General features: G+C 49.8%; 1 protein-coding gene across 12 annotated transcripts in view; it reads left to right on the forward strand.

Moving 5' to 3' along the window:
* Sema4d (semaphorin 4D) overlaps positions 1–18311 on the forward strand; it is a 99855-nt gene that overhangs the window by 21619 nt on the left and 59925 nt on the right. For 7 of the 12 annotated variants that reach the window (XM_034510213.2, XM_034510210.2, XM_076939036.1 and 4 more), the window contains exon 2: positions 8221–8289. The exons of 3 other annotated variants lie outside the window; for them this stretch is intronic. The gene's annotated coding sequence lies outside the window, so the exon portion shown is untranslated. Of the gene's footprint in view, positions 1–8220; positions 8290–16778; positions 16864–17348; positions 17408–18311 lie in introns of those variants that run through there. 2 more of the 12 variants (XM_034510207.2, XM_076939033.1) reach the window with 2 other exon arrangements.

The following is an 18311-nucleotide window of genomic DNA, read 5'->3' on the forward strand; positions in this document are numbered from 1 at the left end:
CACGTGAGTGGTGCACCTGACAGTTCCATTCACAAAAGAGCATCCTTAAAGTTTTTTAAATAAGTAAACCAGCTCATTCATATATAGATACAGATATATATGTTTTTTGTTTTGTTTTGTTTTGTTTTGTTTTTTTGTTTTTTGAGACAGGGTTTCTCTGTGTAGCCCTGGCTGTCCTGGAACTCACTCTGTAGACCAGGCTGGCCTCGAACTCAGAAATCCGCCTGCCTCTGCCTACCCAGTGCTGGGATTAAAGGCGTGCGCCACCACCGCCCGGCACAGCTCATATATTTTAAGTTTAACACTTAGCTTAGGGGATGGGGAAGAGGCTCAGCAGTTAGGAGTACTGTGGCTGTTCTTTCAGGGGACCCAGATTCTATTCCCACCACCTACCTGTTGGCTCACAACCCTCTAATTCAGGTTCCAGGGGATCTAGTACCCTCCTCTGGCCTCCTTAGGTACCAGGCATGCACATGGCACACAGACACTGGCAGACACCCACACACAAAAAATAATAAAATAATTTTTTAAAAACTTAGCTTAAACTTTAAATCATTTTGTAAATTAGATTCTTAGCCACAAAGTTTGTACATATATATGTACATAGACCATATGTAAATATAAATATTGTGTGGGGGGGGGGTTGTCTGTAACCATTGCAAAGAAATCTAAGTGTGGCTTTCTAAGTAGCAGCCCTAAATGAACTGTGCCTCATCTCTGGTTAATGAACGTGTTGACTTTGTTAAGAGGCACGACTCACCCTGAAATTCTTTTCCTTCAGTGTTAGTCCAGGAGGTCCTGAGAGTGAGACTCCTCAGGCTGCGGTTGGCATCCCTGTCCTTTGCTTTTGCTAAGAGGGGTTGGAAATGATCGACTGTGTCCTTCTGTAGGGCACACTGTCATTGTCCCCATTTGCTCTGCTTGGAATGGAAGATGTAGATTTTGGTTCCTGCCCTGAAACATTGGAGCATCTTAGGTGAAGGAAAAACACCTCCCCCCTTTCTTTTTCGTAACTCCTCAGGCAAGTAATTTTGTTTCATTTGATTAAAAAAATCTGTGTCATGCTGGGCTTTCACACAGAATGACTTTTAAGGAAGAAAAAGAAGGTTGGGTCTGGAGAGATGGCTCCGTGCACTGAGTGCTCTTGTAGAGGACTGGACTTTGGTTCCCAACATCCAAATGATAGCCTGTGATTCCGGTTCCAGCAGATCTGATGCTTCTTCTAACCTCTCTGGGTTGTTCTTGCATGAGCATGGTGCATATACATAGATATAAAGTATCTTTGGAATGGTGGGGGCAGGGGAATTTTTGCAAATGCAGAGGATTTGGAAAGTCCCATCACGGAGGGAAGCAGGGACCGTGGAGAAGCCAGGCTGCAGTCGAGCACCAACTTGAAGTAACAATGAGTTGTGGAACCAGCAGGCAGAACACAGTGATTGTCCTGGCCTATGTTGTCCTAAGAATGGTCTCAGTGCCCGCTGTCCCTTACTGTCGAGCCTTGGGCTGCCTTCAGCCTTCTGCAGCTGTCTGCTGCCTCTTTGTATCAGTGTGGCTGTGGCTGTGGCAGTGTGTGACATGGTATCAGCAGTCTGCCTAGGCTGTGGACACGGCAGAGGACTTGAACTATGGCTCTGTCCCAGGTGCTTGACAGCTCTTGGTAGCTGGAAGGCCATGTTCTAGAGCCTAACCACTGTGGTCATGTGCAGACAAGGGTTTCTAAGAACCATGTCTTTCCTCCTCTCATAAAGTAATTCATTGCTTTTGTTTGTGGAGACAGAGTCTCAATAGTTCAGACTGATCTCAGAATATAGTTAAATATATTGTATCCAGACACTTTGTGTTAAAATAACAGTGCTGGAAACACTGAAGAGGTGGCTGAGTTGGTGGCCAAGGTTCTTGCTAGGCAAGTGTGAGGGTCTGGGTTTGGGACCCCAGGATGTAAATTCCCAATGAAATGGAGACTTGCCTGTAGTTTGCCTCATGGAAGGTGGAGACATGGGATCGCTAAAAGCAAGCTGGTTAGGGAGAGTGCTGCATTGATGCGTTCTGGGCTTGATTGAGAGACCTTGCCTCAGTGAGAGTGATTGAGGATGATTCTTGACATAATCTTGGGCCTCCACATGAGCAAACATCCACTTGCATTGTGTGTGTGTGTGTGTGTGTGTGTGTGTGTGTGTGTGTGCCTTGAGACAGAAACTGAAGGAGTAAAAATAGGACATAAAAATCAACTCCTCCATCAGGTGACTTGGTGTGAGTTTGTGCAGTTGTCCATCTGTGTCTAAGGGGATAGGATGGGTTCTAGAACCCTCCACAGATGCCAGAATTCACAGATACAAGGGTTTTTCATAAGGGTGTGGTGCTTGTACACAGCTGTGAGCATCCTTGTGTACATCAGCCATCTTTAGATGCCTCACAGTTCCAAGATGATACATGTGTCATGTCCGTGCATGTAAGGAATAGGGACAGTAACAAAGGACAAAGAGTGCATATGCACAGAGATATAGTCATCTTCTGAGTGTATGTGGAACCCATGTGTTCAGAGGTCCACATGAGTCTGAATTGTGGGCACAGAGGGACCAGGAGCTCCAGGGATGCTGAGCCATCTAGTAGCTTTCAGATACTGTGTTTTATCTTTCTGGACTCTGTGGGGGCATGTGCTCAGGTTCATACTTGGTACCAGGAAGAGTCAGAGATGGTGCTGTTCCAGGAGAGGGCTGCAGGGGCGGGGGTGGGGGTTCTGCTTATGGAAACTCCAGCCCCAGCAAACAGGAGAACTGCAGCTAACCTTGAGAGCTGGGGAGTTAATTCATTTTCCCTGGGGGGATGGGGGTTGGTGACATTTCAGTTTCTGCTCTGGTGGCTTGTGAAAGAGTAACAAAAGCCCTTCTAGGGTCTGCCCCCTGGAGCTTTGGACCTCTGGTTATATAGTAACAGGAATGCTAGGAAGGGAGCAGCATCCTCGGAGAAGGTTCTGCAACTGCTTCTGCTTCACATTTGGGCTCAGGAGGCACAGGTGGGTGCTCAGCCCTCATCCTCACCATATTTACAGGCATTGCATGCTGGGTACCGACTACAGAGGATGGCAGTGGGAAAGGGCTTGAGGAGGTGCCTGCTGACAAGACACACTCTCGAGCAGGGCCGGTGCTACCAGGTTGATTGACACCTTACTATCACACAGCACGTGTTCTGAGCAGTGGTGATCCTCACTGAGGTACTGAGTGGGCTCCTGGGTACTTGCACACCTGTATGAGCAACTGTGCACGAGCTCATGGGATCTTTGCGTTTTGGCGTGTCTGAGCATGTGCACACAGCTAGCTGATGCTGTTGTGGGTGTAATGCCAGGCCAACACACTGGGTCTTCCTGCTGCCTTGTTGGTAGCTCAGGGAAAGAAAGGCCCTGGGGAGCTCCAGGCTATTTCCCTATCCTGGGCTTGTTGAAGTGTTTTATCAGCCCTGAAGAGAATTTAGATCGACAGAAATGAAAATGAACTCACATTGCAGTGAGGTGAATTCAGGTGATTTTCCTAAGCTTTTTTCTTTGTTTGTTTGAAGTAGAACGTGTGTGTGTGCGCGTGTGTGTGTGTGTGTTATGTGTATTTTCACTTGCATGTTTGTGTACAGGCACACGTGGGCGCATTTGTGTACATGAAGGCCACATCATAGCCTTGACTTATTCTTCAGCTGCCTCCTAGTTTATTTTTGTAAAGATCTCCACTGGCCTGAAATTTGCTGATTCAGCCGTGAGTCTCCTGACTCTCCAGACCTGGGATTAAAAGCACACATCACATTTCCAGCTTTTTACGTAGGTTCCGGGGGCTTAGGCTCAGGTCGTCACGTTTGCAAGGCAAGTGCCTTATCAACTGAGCCATCTCCTCAGCCCGAGTCAGGAAATGGTTTTGAACTTCCTGTTCTTTTTAGATAGATGCCTGGCCCATCTGTGCGTGTCCCTGACACTGTGACACAGGCTGATGAGCCTCAGGGCCATATGGTCCACTCTTAAGAGTCAGACTCGGACCGAGAGAGCCTTGACTCTGCTGAGATTCTTGGGTCTTGTCATGGGCCTGGTTAGTGCCTCACTCTTCTTTCTCCTGTCCTACCCCCACTCCAGAAATTCAGGGCTACTCCCAACTCTCCTTCCATTCATGGCTTCTCCCAAGTCATCCCCTGTGTCCTAACCTTAGTATTGTGTCCCCTCCTTTCTTCTAGTCTCAGACTTTGGAATAAGTAACCTTTAAGTTGGTGTGCAATTGAGGGGCTCCTGACTGTGCCAATCCATAAGTCACACACCACTGACATCAACACTGACTGTCTTCTGTGGATGTACAAATGGCTCCAGGGCGTAAAGGTAACCCATGGCCTCCCATGGGAAGAGCCAATCTGTGTCCGTTGGAAATCCATCCCAATGCCCCTTGACTTCCTATCGCTTTTTGTTACTGAGAAGAAGTTCACATAGCATAATGGGGATGATGAGGACATTCTGGCACTGTGTTCTGCAGCTTGGGAATTATTGAAGGCCCCCAGAACTTCCCTTCCTCACCAAATCAGTTTAATGAGTTGCTAGGAGCAGTTACTACATACAGCCTTCTGGAGTTTGTCCAGTTATTACCTTGTCATTCAGAAAATCCTTTGGCTGCAGGACTCTAGTGTCTTGCGTTACTTACGATGTCTAGGTCATCCCAGTTTCCACCAATGTGTCACTCTTCCAAGAGTGGATAAAACCTATTAGGGATTTATTCTTGCAGTCTGCTGTGGCGATGTGCTACCCTCAGAATGCTGGCTCATTCTTGCTTCTACTTAGTTGTATGTCGCTATATAACACCTTTGGGGGCTCAAGGTTTTTTTTTTTTTTATTTTTTTTTTTTATTTGTACAAGTTCAAATAAAAAGCAAAGTTCTGAGTGTTCAGCTTGGTTGCAGAGGGTTTGCTTAGCATGCTCAAGAGGCTGTACATCATCTTCCCCAACAAAAATATAAACCAAGTGGGGTGTTAGTAAGAATCTTTGGTCAGGGGATGTAAAGGCCAGTCCACCCTTTGGCCATGAGGACCTGGTCTCCCCAGGGTTACACCAGTGGGAGAGTGGGGGGTCCTGAATGGCATGGATTGCAGGGAAAGGCTGGGTGAGGTATAGGAATGAATGAAGCTACCAGGAGTAGCTTGGGAATTATGGGATCTAAGGATGGAGGGAAGCCCAAGGTTTGGTCCCCAGGGTCTGTTTGAGTGACAGCTTACCTGGGGGTACCAAGCCAGATCTGGAGGCCTCTGTGCTTGGCCTTTGTCTGGGTAGATTGGCATCATGCAGCTTGGTGTTGGGAAGGGGCTTCTTTGCAGTGGCCTTTCTGAAACCCAGTATGGGTCCCACCTGTCATTGTTCTCTCAGGGATTATGTGAAGCCAGTGCAGTCACCATTGTCATTTGCAGTCCTTCAGAGTGGGGTGCAGTGTTGAAAGCTTGCTGGCCTGGCCTGTCCATTCACCCAGATGGGCCTGACCACTTTGTCTTCCTACTGAGGGACACCATCCCTGCTTCCAGTGGTGTCTTCTGAGCTGGCCAGTAACCAAGAGAATCCTACCAGAGGGAGAGTACTTCAAGCCACAGGAGGCTTGAGATGGAGCACCCAAGGGTACCAGGGCCTCTTGGGGTTGTTAGTAACAGGACTCTTCCATTGATGTTCTTGAGTTTCTAACAGAGCATCCCTCCTGGAATTACACCTTCTTTTGTAAGAAACACAAAGTGCTCTTTAGCAGAGTCACTGAACTTTACACTGGATGCTTCTCCCTGGAAGCACAGCGCCTCAGGAATGACCCCAGAGGCCCCTGCAGCATTGACCTGGAATCCATTAGGAATGTACTTTTCTGGGCTCCCCTCAGCTCTGTAGGACCAGGGTTTCCACTGGGGCCCAAGGATCTGGTTTTTATTCACCCGTGGCAGTTTCTCTATATGGAAACCACTGGCTGAGGCTCTCGGAGTCTCCAGGAAGTAGCAGTGGCTACTCACTCATACCTCAGAATACATTATCTCAGAGCTGGTGGCTGAGTGGTAGGGCTTCTGGGAGAAGAGCTTCTTACAATGTCTATGGGTGTGTGCACATGTATCTATATCTAGGCATGAGTGTATGTGTTGTCTTCTGACTCCCAGTCCTAACCCGCGCTGTGAGAGCCTGTGGCTGCTTACCTGACTGTCTCCTGGCACTCATTCACACACTCCAGTCAGGCATTCCTGAAGCTGGAGCCATTGTCCCAGTGTATCCATCTGTGTCCATCCCTGTTCTGTCTTGGGCAGATCCACTTCCACACAGGATGAGGTGACTGCCTTCTTCCTTACAGCTGTTTTGAACACAGACATTTGGATAAACTATCGCTCACTCTGGCCACCTGTTGATGGTCCTGGAGGCTGTTTCCATGGCTTTGGTACAATGCAGAGAATGTCCTGTGACATCGCCGAGTGGGAAGCTATCTTGGTCCTTTTTATGTTGCGTTAACTGGGTAATTTATGAAGAAGGGTGCTTTATTCGGCTTACAGTTTGAAGTTAGGATGTCCAGGGGTGGGGTGCTAGCATCTGTTGGGCATCTTTTGATGTTTGGGTATCATGGCAAGGGCATCACACGGTGAGACAGACCGAGCATGTGGAGCATGGGTCTTATCCTCCTCTTTTAAGATACTAATGTCAACATGGAGGCCAAATCCTCATGACCTCATCTAATTACCTTGCAAAAGCCCCACCTCCAATACCAGGAACACGGGAATAATAGAGATTGAATGTCACCCTCTTAATACTGGAACAATGAGGCTGCCAGATTTCCACACAAGGATCTGGGAGGAACTCCTCCAACAGTAGCAGGATGTATGGCAGGAGCCTCCCAGTGTCAGGCCAGTCTGTCTCCCAACTGCGTTGGGAGGTCCTTGGGCCATCCCTGGCCCTGGTGATAGGTCACTTCAGATCCCAGCCCACCTAGAAGAGGCAATGACACCTTGTTTATTCTTTGTGTAGTTAATGACACGGAACTGTCACCATCTCTGGTTTGCCCTCTGCCGTTTTATGCTCTGGTTGGGGGCCTCTGGGAGGTTCCGGGAGACCTTAGGAGAAGTGGCCCTAGCATTTTCTGCCTACTGTTTTTATATCTCTTTTTGTGTGTAAAACCTTTTTCTCTTTGATTTTTTTTTTTTTAACCCACAAGTTCAAGTACTCTTGGTTCCATCCTTCCCTGTCTTCTGCTTAAAGTGGTTGACTGTGTGCTAGCACTGGCATTTCTTAGGATGTGGTTCTAGTTCAGGGGCTGCATTCTTTTTTAAAGCTTTTTAAATGTTTGCTTGTTTGCGTTTAAGTGTGCACTGCGGCACTCGTGGGAAGTCAGAGGGCAGCTTGTGAGAGTGAGTTTTCTCTTCCCGTCTGTGGGTCCCAGGAGCCAAACTCAAGAATGTCGTGTCTGAGGGGCAAACACTTTACTCACCCAGCCATCTCCTTGGCCCGAACATGACATTTTGTATTTATTTATTTATTCACTTATTTATTTAATGTATATGAGTACACTGTCACTGTCTTTAGACACGCCAGAAGAGGGCATCGGACCCCATTATAGATGGTTGTGAGCCACCATGTGGTTGCTGGGAATTGAACTCAGGACCTCTGGAAGAGCAATCAGTGCTTTTTTTTTTTTCCTTTTGGTTTTTCAAGACAGGGTTTCTCTGTGTAGCCCTGGCTGTCCTGGAACTCACTCTGTAGACCAGGCTGGCCTCTATCTCAGAAATCCGCCTGCCTCTGCCTCCCAAGTGCTGGGATTAAAGGTGTGCGCCACCACCGCCTGGCTGCAGTCAGTACTCTTATTTGCTGAACCATCTCTCTAGACTCAAAATGCCATCTTTTTTTTTTTTTTTTTTTTTTTGAGGACTGGATTATCTTTCACAGCCTATGATCTCCTGCCCCACTCCTCACACCTCACACCCGTTTCTCTTAGTCTGTGCTGGGGCCGCTCTGCTGCTCTGATTCCTGGCTAGCCCCGAGAAAATAAGTCAGGGTGGGGCAGACACCACCACCACCCTTCCTGTTGCTGGTGGGGGTTGTCCTGTATGGTTCACCTGGCAGATGTGCTGACGTGCCACACACTTCGTGGCCGACTGCTCTCTTGGGCAGTACTCACGGGGAGTCTTGTGTGCATGTTAGTGTGTGTGCGTGTCTCACTCACTTTGGTTCTGTTCATTCCCCCTTTGCAATTCTTGTTTCAGACCCTGGTAATATCACAGAAGCACAGCCAAGTTCTGAATACCGACATGTCTGACAATACTGATCCCTAGGTGAGTAACCAAATCCATCGCCAGGGAAGATTCCCGTGAGAGGAGGCCCCATGAGTCAGCAGTTTGTTCTGTTCTATACCTGGCCCCATGGTGCAATTAGACAACCAAGAAAAGTTTGTCCGTGCAAACCTAGGCATGCCTGTCACAGAGCTCTGTCTGGGCCAGGGATGGGGCATTGGAGGCTCCCTGTGGATGGGGGGAGAATGGCTGCCAGCAAGGGGCTTCTGGGTAAAGCCCATTCAGATGGTGAGTTCCTCACTTTTCTGTTGTGGTATAATTCCCAATAATAGCAACTTAAGAAAGGAAGGAAGGGTTCATTCTGGCTCAGTTTAAGGATAAAGCCTGTCATGGCAGGTGGGCAGCAGCGGATCTAGTCCCTTCTGTAGTCAGGAAGCTGAGGGAAACAATGTTGTTCTTCAGCTTGCCTTCTCTTTATTCAGCCTGGAACCCCACCCCATGCGATAGAACCAACCCATATTCCGGACTGGTCTTTCATCCTCAGTTGAATCTCTTTGGGAATACTCTCACAGACACACCCACCATGTATCCTTCCGTCTGACTCTAAATCCCGTCTGTTGACAATGAAGAAGATTTACCATCAAAACCCCTGAGTCAGCACCAACTTCTGACTTCCCGCAAGACAGGAGGGAGCTGGGGTTGAGTCCTAGTATGAGTTACCCTTACTGCTCCCACTAAAAAAATCCCCTGAGGGGGAGCGTGCACTGGGTCTTTGAAGGTATCCTGTCTTCCTCCCTAAAGAACTTCCTTGCTTCTCTCCTGTGCTCCCAGCTACTGCTTGACCCTGGAATAGGGAAGTCTGTGGAGGTGGCAGCTCAGGTAGGGGCTGGAGGGTGACATACAGCCCTTCATGGTCACTACACTCATGTGTTCAGGGTGGTGGACAGCACAGGCCCTCTGGGTTTGTCTAGGCCTCAGGAGGGCTGTTGTACATGGGCCCTGTTGGGAATGCATTAGCTATGCCACCCTGTCTCAGTAGCTCCAGGAGGGTATTGACACCATACGGTGAAGGCAATAGAAAAGAAAATGGCCCAGCCATTTTCTCAGGGCCATCTCCAGCTTTGTCTGTGACCTCTCCTCCCAACCACTGCGACATCCATCTCCCATCACTGCTTGTCCTTATGGGGCCAACCTCATCCCAGGCCCCCAAGTGTCCTTGCTGATCAAGTCATGGACACGGAACAGCCAGTCAAACCCCACACCTTCCACATCGAGGCCCAGAGCTCTGACTGAAGGTTTGTAGGGAACACACCTGCATTCAGTGGACTTTCTCAACGTGGCTTTTGTCTCCATGCCCGTCATAACTCAAGTGTCTGAGTCTTTTCTAGAAGCCCCCCATTCGTTGGGTTGGCTGGCTGTTAGCACAGCACTCTAGCTGGTGGCTCTGAGGTTGCCCAAGCCTCGGCTTTGACATCATGGATCCAGTCATACCCTTACCTGCTGTTCTACTCTGTGCATGATTGTTCCCTGAAATCTACAAGGAGAAAGAACACAGCACAGTGGAGCGTTTGCGAGCAGGAGGAGAGAGGGCTCTCACACTTGCACAGCTCTCTGCTCAGTCCCGTCGCTAACTGTTCTTGCAATCTCAGTGTGTCTAACTTAGAAAGGAATTTGCCCTAGGTTTCTGTGTGCTTGAAAAAACATGGTACACCCTCCACGCTGTCTGTCACCTCACAGAGGTCTTGGAGGGCAGCCCCCGAGGATAAGGGGGGGCTGCCGTGGTTTGCATATAAAAGGCTATCTAGAAAGGAAATACTTAGGAATGAATATTAAGCTGTATTTTGTTGGGTTTGCATCGAGGTAGAAACTAAAATAAAATTTCGGGCTCTTTCCCAGCGGGAAGTGGCCCATACGAGCAGCTTTGCCTTTAGTGGGTCCTCAGAGTGGGGACAAAGCAGGCATTGTCCTTACTGTTGCCCCTGGGGGCCCGTCTCTATGACGCCATGGTAGAAATCTAGCCAAGAATCCAAGAGTGGCCTCTGGGAGAAGCTGGTGTGTCCAGGCAGGGAAGGCAGCAGCCAGAAGGTTCTGGGAGGCCTGACTAAGAAGGATGGTTTGGGGGTGCTTGGGTGTTCTTTGGGTCTGTTGGGAATACTGAGCATATGACAGGGCAGATGTGAGGATTAGGGACAGGCCTTGCTTGGTGGCAAGTTACAAAGCTCTACCTCACCTGAGTTTCTGTTCTTAGAACCATGCTCTTGCTTGTGTACGTGCTAAGGGGTCACATTGAGTATGGGAGGTACAGTTTTAAAATTCTGTCTTTTCTGTGCGCTGGTTGGTTCCCCACAGTTCTGCAGCTCTCCTGTGTTTTGTTTGTTTTATTATGTTTTTAAGACAAGGTCTCACTATGTAGTTCTGGCTGTCCTGGAACTCACTATGTAGACCAGGCTGGCCTTAGAACTTACAGATCTGCCTGCCTCTCTGCCTCTCAAGTGCTGGGCTTAAAGATGTGTGTCACTATGCTTGGCTTCATCTTTTCTTGTTTTTTTAAGATGTGCTTGTTTATTCTCCGTGTCTCTGTTTGTATGTGTGTGTGCTACATGTGCGCAGGTGTCCAAGGAGGTCAGAAGAGGGTATTGGATCCCCCGGACCCGGATGTACAGGTGGCTGTGGACAGCCTGCTGTGGGTGCTGGGAACTGGATTCCAGTTCGACGCAAGAACAAGAAGAATTCATAACCTCTGAGCCAGCTGGAATCTCTGAGCCCCAGCCATGAGGCCTTACCAAGCCCAGTGTGTGGCTGCAGCAGCACTGCCCAAGGGTGCCCAGCCCTAGAGTAGGCTTAGCTGAGTATACCTATCTCCTAAGTGTGCCCACCTGGTACTCAACTGTGGTGCCCTCGAGTGTGCTCAACTGCCTTGGGACTGACAACTTTTATATAGGAGGGGGACCTTATTTTTAGTAAGTGTCTAAAATATAAGCTTTGAGCAGGGCCACTGTAGATTTAATTAGACAGCAGTAAAATGAGACATAAAGTACTTCCATGTGTTTCATAGAAGGGCCTCTCTGATCCTGTGGGTTCAGTCCTGTGAGGCTGTGACCTGGAATAATGCCAGGCTCTTCCCCCTTGGGCATCCAGGGACAGATGCAGAGCCAAAAGCTCTGTGACCCATTAGTATACAAAACTCTCACCTCTGTAACATCAGCCAGTTACTAGGACCACAGTGTAGATCACCAGCAGGTATCGCATGAGAAATGCCCAAGACGGAGGGTCCTCCAGTGTCTCTGAAGTGACAAGGAGATAAGCAATTTAGCACTGCCCAGCCTCTTCAAGTGCACAGGGGCCAGCCCTGACCTGGACTTGGCTTTGGCCACAGCAGATCCATTTATAGTGACTGGAAACATCCACACCCTCAGCACACTTGGAGCTAGACATTGATGTTAGCAGCCCCATATGGGACATATTGCTCTCCCGTGCTTTGTACCCATATCGTGCAGTTCCACAAACGAGTACTATGCCTAGCCCAGGTGCCGGAGTGTGGTTGTTCAAAGCCAAAGCCTGCTTTGAAGATTCAGCACCCAGAAGGCTTTGCACAGTAGCCCTTTCTGAAGCGTGTTGAGTACATGTTAGAAGGGTGTATTGTACATGTTTGTGTGTTGGATTGGATGATGAGAAAGGATTTACTCTGCTGTCCTGGCCATCCATGCAATCAATGGTGTGTACCGTCTACTGTGTGTGTCAAACAGTGTGGATCTGGAGCGCTGTGGCAGCCTTGGGTTTGGGTTTACTCCCATCCTGCTGGGGTTGGGCAAGAGGGTAAGTACTGTCCTTCCTGGGTTTCTAAGGACAGCTCCTAAGCAGCCTTCTGTGGGGTGCTCGAGAGGATTGCCACGCAGACCATTTTTTCTCTTGAGGCACCAGCCCTGCCCTGCCTGAGGTGAAACCTCACCCTGAAGGCCCAGCATTGTGCAGGCTTACTTTGTCTTTGTGTTCTGTTGGGGTAAAGAAACAGTGTTCTTAGGCTGGTGAGATGGCTCAACTGGTTAAGAACACTGGCTACACTTCCAGAGGTCTTCAGTTCAATTCCCAGCAACTGCATGGTGGCTCAATTCTGGCATGTAGGTGGCATGTAGGTGGCGTGCAGACATAAATATATTAAAAAATAAATAAATAGATTTTTAAAAAGATACAGTGCACTTGTTTGTAGCCAGTCTTCCACATCACAGTTGCGTCCTGAATGCGGTGGCTTGCTCAGCCTGTGTGTTGTGTTTGTGTGAGCCCATGCCTTTGTGGAAGAACTACCTCATGAATACATGCCCCCCCATACCATGTGACTTGTTTTGAATAGCCTGAGTGGAGGGGCTGATGCCCGTGCAGCTGTGGGGACCCCGCACAGCTCTAGGAAAAGACCTCAGGCACTCCCACATCTGGCCAGGCTATTAATATCCCACAGAGGGCTCCTTTTCCCCTGTGGACAGCCTGCATGCAGTGGTGCCGTCATGCACATGAGTGGAGCCCGTGAAACGAGCCTCGCGGTGAGTGGCTTTCTAGATGCACCATTGAGTTCCCAGCTGCAAGCCTGGGCCTCACAGATTTCTGCCTGCCATCCGGCAGCATGTGGATGCTGGTTCCCAGAGGGCAGGGGGAACTGTGGGTCCCCAGGTGGTCTGCTGCAGAGAGGCTGGCCTTTCTCAGCTGTTTGTATTCACACAACTGTAGAAGAGTTCTCTGGAGCCTGCTGCACCCTGGCAAGAGCGTGAACAGCAACTGTTACACTGCTGGGGAAGACAGAGCCCAGGTGGGATCGCTAAGGTCAAATGGGAGACGGTGTGGGTGTGCGGAGAGATCTGACGTCATATTTAAAAGGGAGGACTGTTAGGCATGTGTCTCATCTCTTGTGGTCTTCATATACAGAGCTGGTCCCACAGGGATACCCCCTAGCTGAGCCCTTCTAAGTGTCCTCTGAGCTGGACGTACGGGTTGGGACTTGGGTGAGGAGCCCACCCCAGAAAACCTGTATCTGCTGTCCTCCTGCTCCCACGGTTGCCTCATGTTTGGAAGTCATGGCCATCGTGATCCTAGACAGTGCATGCTTGACTGACCCAGGGGGACTGCTCGTTTGTGCAGACAACACAGACCCCTGAGAACACTGTAGACTAATATCCTCTCTTCCCTCTGAGAACCTGGGAGGTCTGAGTGTGTTAATCATGCAAGTGGGGTGATGCCGACAACGGTACATGTGGGAGGCACACTCGGTTCTGAAACCCACACTCAGCGGTTGTGTGTTTCTTTGCTCTTAGGGCTTTCTGCAGATTATGTAACTCCCCTAGGGATGTCAGGTGCTGACCCTTGTTAATGCGGTCTTGTGTGAAGAGCTCCCGTGAGTGTGCACAGATTAAAGGTATTTTAACGGAGAGCTCATTTGGGCTTATCTGGGAGTACCTAAATGTAGCAACAGATACCCTGCTAGGGGAGAGAGAGACAGATACACACAGAGAGACAAACAGAAACAGACAGACAGAGACAGACAGACAGACAGACAGACAGGAGTCAAGATGCTGAGAGAATGAGCTGGACTCTATAGCAGTGGACTGCCAGAATGGCTTTTATCCCAACATGCCTGGGCCCTGTGGTACAGATATTGCTCTGAATGTCTGGAAGGTATTCTGACTTTTACCCCCTTAATGTGTGTATGTGTGTGCGTGCTCATGCGAACACGCAAGGACATGATTGTACCATATGTTCTTGTGGAGGTCAGGGGACTCAGAGTAGCTCAGAGACTTTGGCTTCCACCTTAATGAAAACAGGTCTCATTAACGTATTTGTTTCCTTTGTGTGTGCCAGACTCATTAACCTATGATCTTCTGGGGCTTCTTTTGTATCCACCTCCCATCTCCCTGGAGGGGAATTGGGGTTACAGATAGATGCTACTGTATTTGGCTTTATTTAGGTTCTGGGGTCCCATGGTGGTGCAGTGAGCACTTTACCCACTGAGCCATCTCCCCAGCCCTCCATGGGGCTCTGATGAGATGTAAGGACAAGACAGAAGGCCTTTCCTTGGTGGTCCTTAGTAGGAAGAAAATGCCTACAGGTTAGTTGAGATCTAAGAGGTCTCCAGTTGCAGATTATAGATCGAAGCCATCTTAGTCTCAGGGGCCAGGTCAGTTCTGCTCTTGAAAGAACCTGGGGTACAAAGAGCCCCGCAAGCTAGGACCCTTTGTAGCCACTGCACCCAGGGAGAGCCTGGTTGTAGTTCTTGGGGGTCTGTGGAGGGAGTGGGGATCTAACAGTGTCCCTGACTTTGGCCCAGTGCTACTGACTACTAGACTTTTATCCTCTAGAGATACTGGAGAGTCAGTTCCTGTTGTTTCAAGCCTCTGGGCTTTAGTAATTGGTGTGAGCTGCCACAGGCAAACAGGAAGTCGGGATAAGCAGCACTTGTACAGATACCTTCTGCTGCATCAGAACTGTCATTCAGAGGCCTTGACCTCAGGGTGGGGCACACTGTTGGGTCACAGGGTGTGTGGCTCTTGGCTTTGGTAGAACTTGCTGGCCTAGTTTCAGAAAGGATCTCGGTAGTGAATCCCATTCCCAGTTCCCTCCCTCCGCAGTTGCAAGTGTCTGCTGGAGGTCGATGCTGTGGTCACACTGCCGGTCCCTGAGCCCTGGTGAGCGGTTCCTATGACTTGGGTCCTGTGATTCTTCTGCTGTGCTCTCTGCTGCCGTGTTGCCTGCCCCTTTTGCTCATCAGCAGGGGCTGAGCGTTCCACATCTTTCTGCTTTAAAACACTGGTTCCCAATTCTTTTTTTTTTTTTTTTTCATTTATTTATTCTGTGTGTAGAGGTGGGGAGCAAGGATACACACCCCAAGGCACATCTGTGGAGATCAGAGGACAGCTGGAGACAGTCTGTTCCCTCCAACATGTGGACTCGTTCTGGAGATGGAACTCCATTCTGACACCTTTCCTGGCTGAGCCTCTAGCTGCTCCCCAATTTTGTCTTTTGCTGGCTGCTTTTAATGGAGTCTCATTTGTCAGCCAGGTGAAACCTGTTCGTACGTGCTCAGGTCTTTTTCTTTGCTCTTAAGGTTTATGGTGTTGGTGTTAAGATATAATGGCTGTGAGGGAGTTTTAATCTGCGAGTTTGAGTTGCCTTGCATTAAGGGAAGGCTTCAAGAATGAGAGCTTTTTCTTTTTTATATTAGTGTGTGTGTGTGTGTGTGTGTGTGTGTATACACATGTGTACTGTGGCTTAAGTGGAAGTCAAAAGGACAACTTGCTGGGCTCAGTTCCCTGCGTCTGCCTTGTGGGATTGAACTCAGGTTTTCAGGTGTGCTGAAAACGGTGTGCTGGCACTAGGCGACAACCATTCATGTTTGGTTTTGATCCACGATTTGAATGTCAGCTCAGTGGTCCTGTGTGTTCTTCATCAGAGGACATTCAACTGCTCCCTGGTGGCCTGGTGGCTTTTTCGAATCCTGAGTCACTTGGGTGACAGTTCTATGGAGTGTGCTGACAGCAGTGAAGGAGTCCCTACTCTGTGCCCTGCACATGCTATCATAGCACAGTGAGGAGAGGAGATCCCTCTAATGTGTGTGGGATGCCACATGCTCCCTCTGTAGAGGGTCCACAGTAGCTATGCTGAAGGGCTCTGCAAGGAAGACCAGGGAGAAAGGGAAAGCACACATGTTTACTCTCTGTGTTACCGGTGAATTCTAGAAGCCTGTAAGACTAGAACTAAGGATGTAGCTCAGTTAGAGAATGCTTACCTAGAATGTGGGAAGCCCTGGGCTTGATCTCCATCCAGCACTGAATAAAACTAGGCATGATGGGACACAGCTGTAATCTCCGGAGGCTCGGTAGTTCAGAGTCAGTTTTGGCTACACATTGGTTTGAGGCCAGGCTGGGCTCAATGTGATCCTGTTTCAAAAACAAACAGGAACAACAAAAACCCAGCTATGAACTTAGTAAAGTCAGAGTGTAAGGCAATGGGCATAGAAGAGAGCATCTATGTTGGGGACTTGCTCTCCTCCTGGGTTTCCTTGTCAGTGGTCTGGAGGCACGTGACAGTTGTTCTGTGCCCAAATCCATGTGTTAGGATGCATATCACCATGTACCAGGTTTGTGTGCCTAACCTTGAACTTCCAGGCCTAGGTCTTTCTGAGTATTGTCCCTAGACACTGCCTGCCGCTCTGGTGGCTATGCCCCATGGCTTCTGAAAAAATTCTCTGTGTTGCTGAGCTTGCCAGGCCCCACCCCTGCTGGGAGCATGATGAGGTCAGGCCTGCATTTCCCTGTATGTGACCCAGCCGCACCCGAGCTGTGGGTGGAGGTATGGAGTGTTGCAGGTGACCCCACACAGGACTAACAGCCCGCCCCCTCACCCCCATCTCCAAGGTAGGTGTGGGATGAGGTTGGCCACAGTGTCACTGGGCTGGGTCTGTCTAACCATTTGCTGGTCCTGGGCAGGCGGGTTTTTCTCAGTCAGCAGCTGCTGGCCAGGCTGCTTCACAGTGGCAGTGATGTTGCTGGACCCTGGCTCCCCTATGCAGGGATGAACACCATCTTCCTGACACCCAGCATTCTGCAGGAACAGCAGCTGTGGCATTGCTTTAAGGTCAGCGAGAAAGGGGGACACACTTAGGTCTAAGGAGCTGGTAGACAGAGGGTCAGGGCTTGGGAACAGATGGATGAAGGAATGGGCCTTGAGGGGTGCAGATGGCCAGAGTGTCTGGATGTGCCAGCAAGTCTCCATGGGTCCAGTGGGTGTCAGGACATCCCTGCTCACTCGTTTCTTTCAGCTCCTCCACAGCCTGGAGCACAGACTCACATCTCTTTCCAGTGCTTCTCAATTTGTAGTCTTTGCCCTGGGGCAGGAGTGGGGTCATGCTCCAGCTGTTACCTGGCAGGTCTCACCAGGAAGTGGTGGGGAGCCTCCCAGGGGGCCCAGCGGGCTGTAGGTGGGCCTTCTAGACTGTGAGTCTTGGTCTGGGGAGAAGCACCTTCCTGGGGGTTGAGGAAGTGACTGGATGGTGATGTGTAGGGCTTCCTGCCTGCTCTTCCGCCTCTGTGTCTTGGGTTTTGTGGAGTTACACTGTCCCCTGCTTGGTGGCAGTCTGTTAGAAGACTGCCTTTTCAAGCTTCCACTGAACAGCAGATGAGTAAGTCTAGACTCTTTATTTCTTTAATGACTTTCTGATCCCCTCCTGCTCAGTATCTCAGCTCTGTGTCGCTTTGCTGTCCCATGGTTTCCTCATTCTTTTTGTGCCCTTGTGACATAAGGGACCGGCTCCACACCGTGCTTGCAGAGGTGCTTGAATTGAGTCAGGCAGGAAAGCCATCGAGGCTGGGCTCCGGTGCTGCAGCCCCTCCCTTGCTTGGCCTTCATGGTTGTCCAAGCCCCTCCTGTTGCTCTGCTCGCTGGCCTTGATGCTGGCAATTGGACAACAAAAGTTTCTTGGGTCTGAGAATGTGGCCTGACGCCTGGAAAGAGAGGGCACTGTGTGTCATGGTTGGGAGGGACACACTACAGCCTCCCTCGCTGACTTGCTGGGTGTTGATCCACAGACATGCTGTGTGGGATGCTGGTGTGGTCAGTACATAATGGCTCCTGGAGAGGCCTTTAGAGGTGGCTGGGGGCGGGGCTGAGAGGGGCCTTCGGTTCTGTTATAAGCATCCCCGTGCCTCTGCTGCTGCTGCGACTGGTCTCATCTGAGGTCGCTGTAGAGAAGAAGGGACACATATCCCTTCCTCCAGTAGCCTGCCTGTCCTCCACAGCGACTGCCAACTGACTGCTCCCGCTCCTTTTCATCTGAGGCTGACGTTTAATAGATCAGAAGTAGAGCGATTGAGCTGCTGTTGGGAGAAGAAATGAGAGGCGATCGGCTGAGCGGCCAGGCACCAGGCAGCCCCAGTCTTAAAAGGAGCCAGTGTTGTCCAGTGCTCTGCTGGGGCAGGGTAGGAGTGGGGGTTGGAGCCCTTGGAGAAGCTGCCAGGCAGGGGGATGGGTCCTCTGTCTTCTCTTTCCTGTTCTTGGGAACATCTGATATGTCACTTGGATATGAC

The sequence above is a fragment of the Arvicanthis niloticus genome, chromosome 8 (assembly GCF_011762505.2).
Source record: "Arvicanthis niloticus isolate mArvNil1 chromosome 8, mArvNil1.pat.X, whole genome shotgun sequence".
Taxonomy (NCBI): Eukaryota; Metazoa; Chordata; class Mammalia; order Rodentia; family Muridae; genus Arvicanthis; species Arvicanthis niloticus.